Raw genomic sequence first — 6,509 nt, 5'->3', positions numbered from 1 at the left:
ATGCTGTGGGGCTGTTTCTCAGCCAAGGGGCCTGGCCATCTGGTCCGCATCCATGGGAAGATGGATAGCACGGCCTACCTGGAGATTTTGGCCAAGAACCTCCGCTCCTCCATCAAGGATCTTAAGATGGGTCGTCATTTCATCTTCCAACAAGACAACGACCCAAAGCACACAGCCAAGAAAACCAAAGCCTGGTTCAAGAGGCAAAAAATCAAGGTGTTGCAGTGGCCTAGTCAGTCTCCTGACCTTAACCCAATTGAAAACTTGTGGAAGGAGCTCAAGATTAAAGTCCACATGAGACACCCAAATAACCTAGATAACTTGGAGAAGATCTGCATGGAGGAGTGGGCCAAGATAACGCCAGAGACCTGTGCCGGCCTGATCAGGTCTTATAAAAGACGATTATTAGCTGTAATTGCAAACAAAGGTTATTCCACAAAATATTAAACCTAGGGGTTGAATAATAATTGACCCACACTTTTATGTTTAAAATTTATAAAAATTTAACTGAGCAACAAAACTTTTTGGTTTGTAAGATTTATGCATCTGTTAATAAATCCTGCTCTTGTTTGAAGTTCGAAGGCTCCAACTTATTTGCATCTTATTAAACCTGCTAAATCTGCAGGGGGTTGAATACTACTTGTAGGCACTGTAGATGGAGGACTTTTAGGGTCAAAAGCCGGCCCTTATCACAATCAAGATCAGGATCTATATCTTCCATGACTTCCTTGGATGGATCTAGTGTGATGTCCGACCACTCCACATCGACTAATAAAGAGAGGGTGAGAAAGATACAACCTGAAAGATTTGCTAAAGGGAAATACGGGGCAAATAAGAGAAAAGTAACCTCCCCATTGGATTATGAGCAAAAAGCTAAAAGTTCTAATCTAGAGGTGATTAATCTTTCTTCCCACCTTCTCTCTAGTACACAATGTGAAGTGTTAAAATTGGGACTGAATTTTGTACCATCTAATCGATTTGATTTTTTCACAGCCTTGAAGGACACCCAATTATTTTGTCGGAAATTACTACTTAAGAAACTGCATGGTCAGAAAAATCTTGGCTGTGATCGATCTAATGATGCAGAAGCTAGGGCTCTAGCTGCCTTGGAGGACCTACTCAGGGAACAACAGCCTGATCATGTAGGTAATTTTCCACTTTCGGTCGTACCACGATCTTCCACATTCCCCCCCCCTGTCCTTATGTCCACAAGTGGAGATTTTTTGTAGGTTGGTGACGGAGGATTTGATGAAAATACCAGGGAGAATCTATAATGATAACTTGACCGTCGATCAAAGACGGGCTTTGAGTGAGTTACAATCACTAGATAATGTGGTGATTAAACCCGCGGACAAGGGGGGGAATGTGGTGATCTGGCCGACCGAAAAATATGAAAAAGAGGCACTCCGACAATTAAGAAATAGAAACACATACCAGATTTTGTCACAAAACCCCACCCAGACCTTCCAAAGTGACTTAGAGCGGATTATCTTAGCAGCTAATGACTCAGGCCTTATCCCTAACAAAGTTAGAGATGGTCTTTTACCGCAGTTTCCCAAGGTCGCCACGTTCTATATCCTGCCCAAAGTGCACAAGGACGCTGTGAATCCTCCGGGTCGGCCTATTGTCTCTGGCATAGGGGGGCTTTGCGAAAATGTTTGCAAATATATTGACTTTCACCTAAAACCTCTGGTGGAGACGCTGCCCTCCTATGTCAGAGACACGACCGATGTATTGAGGAGGGTGGATGGGCTGTCTCTCGAGACGGGCATGATGTTGGTAACAATCGACATTGAGACATTGTACACGTCAATTAGACACAAAGACGGATTAAGGGCGGCCCGCTTTTTCCTTGAATGTGCCAACCGGGATGGCCACTTGGTAGAATTTATTTTGGAATTATTGGAGTTTATTTTGACACATAATTATTTTGTATTTAAAGATAGGTTTTATTTACAGGTACAAGGTACTGCAATGGGTGCGGCATGTGCCCCGTCATATGCAAATTTATTTTGGGGGTATTGGGAAAGACACATTTTTCAGGGGGACGGGGCCCATGCCGCAGACCCAGTGGTGGGCTGGTTTCGTTACATTGATGACGTTCTTATGATATGGAACAGTGACGAAGCCAGCCTCACCAGATTTATGCAGGAACTCAATAATAACGATTTTAATTTGAGATTCACATACAATTGGCACGTTAACAGTATTGATTTTTTAGATATCACGTTGCATGTGGGCAGGGATGGGGCTATTGAGACCGATCTATATGGGAAAAAAACATCGGTCAACTCCCTGCTACATGCATCTTCTGCACATAACTATGCAGTCATTAAAGCCATCCCGGTTGGACAATTTTTGAGGAGTAGGCGGGTATGCTCCACGGATGCCCGTTTCGAGAGACAGTCCTCCATTCTCACTAAACGCTTTGAGGACTGGGGGTACAGTCGCCGGTGTATTAGGGCAGGATATAGAAGGGCCAGGTCCACACGTAGGGACGACCTATTATCACAGCCCAAAATTGAGTCATCTACTGAGTCTGAGGTGAGATTCATCTCTGCCTCTAACTGCCACTGGGGCCGGATCCGTGAAACTTTGAATAGACATTGGTCCGTGCTGATGACTGATAGTGTCTTGGCAGCACAACTTCCTAAGGCACCGCTGATGACACAACGGAGGGGAAAAAATCTGAGGGATAATCTGGTGAAAAGCCATTACGTGGCCAAAACAAGAAATGTTTTTGGCATAAGCCAACCACGACAGGGCTGCTATCCCTGTGGCACGTGTGTCGCGTGCCCTAACATCCTGAGATGTGGGACCTTTAAAACATCAGATGGGAGTAGGGAATTTAAGATTCGAGAGTTCATCTCATGCAATTCCACCTTTGTGGTCTACTATGCCACATGTCCCTGCTCCCTTATCTATATTGGTCTCACGTCACGGGAGTTGAAAGTTAGGACACGCGAACACGTGCGTGACATCGCAGCGGCCAAGGAGGTGATAGATATATCTAGTCTAAAAACCCTGCCAAGACATTTTCGCACCCATCACGGATCCGACCCCAGTGGCCTAAAGGTGAGGGGCATAGACAGAGTCCATGGTGGTATCAGGGGTGGCAATATGGTAAAGATCTTAGCACAGTGCGAATGTAGATGGATGGTCACCCTAGATACCATCGCCCCTAAAGGACTCAATGAAAGGCTTAGTTTTGCCCCCTTCCTATGACCGGCCCATATATTTAGTATTTGGCATCCTTCCCCCCCCCCCCCCCTTTTTTGCACGTTCCACCATTTTTGTTCCGTCTGTGTGACATGTCAGGGGTTCTGGTGGTCATGGGACAAGGTCCTCTCTCTCTGTTAGATATCCCCTACTCATTTTAATTGTTTATTGTTTGCTGTTTATTGTCTTCTTTTTGTGTTTTTTAGTTTTTAATATTCTTCTCACCACTGAATAAAGACCAGAGGTGTTATAAAATATGTTGGACTCTTCTTCACCCTCACGTCGGATTTTTCTCATGGACCACAGAATTTACGGAGTCATCTTCGTTATAATACTGCACTTATAGCACTTTATTTAGTATGTAATATGTATTGCGACATATTTGTCACGATGTTCTTCTTATGTTATACATTAATATTTAGTTGACCTATATAGAGGATTTTTCTTGTTTTCCTCTTATTTTAATATATGGCTTTCCACTGATGTCCCCTTTGTGATATATTGTCCTTCTCTATATGATTGTGCCTCTGGTCTTCTGTAAAATGGCGGCGGGTGGAGCGCATGCGCGGTTGTCGTTTCCAGCGCTCACTCCCTCTAGTGGCTATCGTTATGCAGTAGTGCGTCCATACTATGACGTCAGGAGGCGGGTTTCCGCCCACATGGACGCCCTGCTGTGACGGCCACTGAGGGGGATGTGCGCGGACCGCAACTGCGCATGCGCCGCTTTCCCCAGCCAGACTTCCGGTATTTCTTATATTTAAACACTCAAGACGGGCTATTCATCTATCCCTGTTGAAAAAGCTCACCGCGAAACGCGCGTCCAGGGCCTTCAGGTGGTTTGTGGCTGGGTTCCCTCTGTTCTATGGGTAAGTGCACATGATTAATACTAACAACTTCATTTGTATGTTCACTGGGGCAGGGATTATGTGTTTACTTATGGCGTTTTTGTGATACTATTTCCCTGTGACATACTTAACCAGGTTTATACTATGTGTACCAGTTAGGGATGATGCTCACCTATACCACATCCCACCTGATGTACCGTCATATCCTCCGTGTACTGCCTTTTCTGTTTTGGTATATTTCTGCCTACAGCAGATATATATTTATGCTTGTTAAATTGATTATTTATTAATAAATCGTATTATAATGTTGCTTTGGACTGTCGTACTCCATTTGTTTGTGTTGTCACCACTATTTATGTAGTATCGCAGTGTTACATTGTGTGCACTGAGCAGTGTGTTGCATTTTGCAGATTATGGTGGGATCGGCGTTTTATAGTTTTATCAAATGGGTGCTATAATGTACGGTGACTGTAAGGCTATGTGCCCCGATCAGGATATAGCAGTGTTTTGGATGCAGTTAGTGATGAGCGAATATACTCGTTACTCGAGATTTCTCGAGCATGCTCGGGGGTGACCTCCGAGTATTTTTTAGTGCTCGGAGATTTAGTTTTTCTTTCCGCAGCTGAATGATTTACATCTGTTAGCCAGCGTAAGTACATGTGGGGGTTGCCTTGTTGCTAGGGAATCCCCACATGTAATCAAGCTGACTAAAAGTAAATGTAAATCATTCAGCTGAGGCAAGAAAAACGAAATCTCCGAGCACTAAAAAATACTCGGAGGACCCCCGTGCGTGCTCGGGAAATCTCGAGTAACGAGTATATTGGCTCATCACTAGACGCAGTGTATTTTTGCTGCGTTCTTATCCGTATGTGTTCATTGAACCACGTGGATTTTCCGCATCTAATGAATGGCTATGGGGGAAACTACTGGCATCTCCGCTGCAAATAATTAACATGCTGCAGCTCCTAAACCCGCGCCGAGGGGGAGTGTAAATAGAGTCAGAGTGGGCCGGCGATTCCTATAAATCCTTCCACTGTGCTAATAACCTAGATCACAGGTGAGCTGGCCGCGTACCCTGATTATGGCACGGCACAATATCGTGGGCTACCAACAGCAGGTACAGCAGAGGTCAGCCATGCAGGAGTGCTCCCCGTATATTGTCCTCCCTTCCCCCCACTGTCGCCCTCCAGAGCTGCGACCTGCACTTCGATTATCTGTAAAGACATAATTGGTTCTTTAAGTCTTTCCGCGGAGCTGCGCTCATATGCAGATGTCGTGTTTGTGAGTTGTCGGCTCCCCCAGGACCTGGCACCTGCTGAGCATCATCCTCTCTACAAGTCATCGCTGTGATGTTACCACCGGGAGATCGATGATTTCTGCGAGCAGAAACGACCCGCTGCCGCATATTATCCTCCGTGTGCGAATAGCGCTAATGAGCTGAAGAACGCGGCACACCATGCAACGTATAGGGCCTCAGGCAGCAGGAATCCTGTGGAAAGGGGTCAATGATCTCAATATCTTACACTCCAGTCACATCCAGAGCTGCAGTCACAATTCTGCTTTACCTTCATGTCCAGTAAAAGATAGAGGAAGATTGGACATTCTTCAGTTTTGCCCCATCAGCTCCAGAGCTGCACTCACAATTGTGCCAGCGTCCTTAGTCACATCCAGAGTTGCATACACGTTGTTATACAATTCTACCGCTCACATGTTCTCTACGTTTAGATCGGTGACTGCAGCTCTGGATGTGACTGGAGAACATGGTCTCATTCCAGATCAGGAGATGTAAAGCGAAGTCTTCACCAAGAGATGAAACTACATCATATCCACAGATCACCCATCATCCAGCGTCTCATGGGCTGATTGTTCCTCTTACTGCGCTGTTATTTGTTGTGGCGTCATCTCCTGGCAGACGACTGACATACACTCTGTTCTCTTTGTTCCTTTCCCTGAACTTTTCATTTACCAGCAATAAAAAAGCAACAAATCACGTGAATTACGCTCTACAAAAAATATCTCACAAATTCATCCGTCCATGGATCCGACCAACGTGCCACACAATATACAATCACAATCTGCTCTGGTGTTTATATTTTTGATGCATTTTTACATTTTCCCTCTTAGTTGATGCTTTTTTGGTGCAGATGGGAAGTAACTTTTAAATGTGTTTTTTATAGAACAGAAAAGCTTTTATTTTTTCATAGAAGCCTATAGAGAAAAAATGCAGCAGGTTCTTCAGATGCGCAGTCTGAACACTCTGCTGCGGTTCTGGCACTTTTCTTTATAAGCTTCTATGTGGAAACGTGTGTAATATGAACGCTGCTATATTCTTAATTCTGTACTTAATTCTGTAATTAATTCTTATTCTGTATTATTAAAATAGAATGAAAAACACAACTTCACATATGTGCCAAAATCGCATCAAGTAAGGGGGAAAATGCATAA

The sequence above is a fragment of the Ranitomeya variabilis genome, chromosome 2 (assembly GCF_051348905.1).
Source record: "Ranitomeya variabilis isolate aRanVar5 chromosome 2, aRanVar5.hap1, whole genome shotgun sequence".
In the NCBI taxonomy this organism is placed as follows: domain Eukaryota; kingdom Metazoa; phylum Chordata; class Amphibia; order Anura; family Dendrobatidae; genus Ranitomeya; species Ranitomeya variabilis.
The sequence above is the reverse complement of the archived record's forward strand: the minus strand, read 5'-3'. Positions refer to the sequence as shown.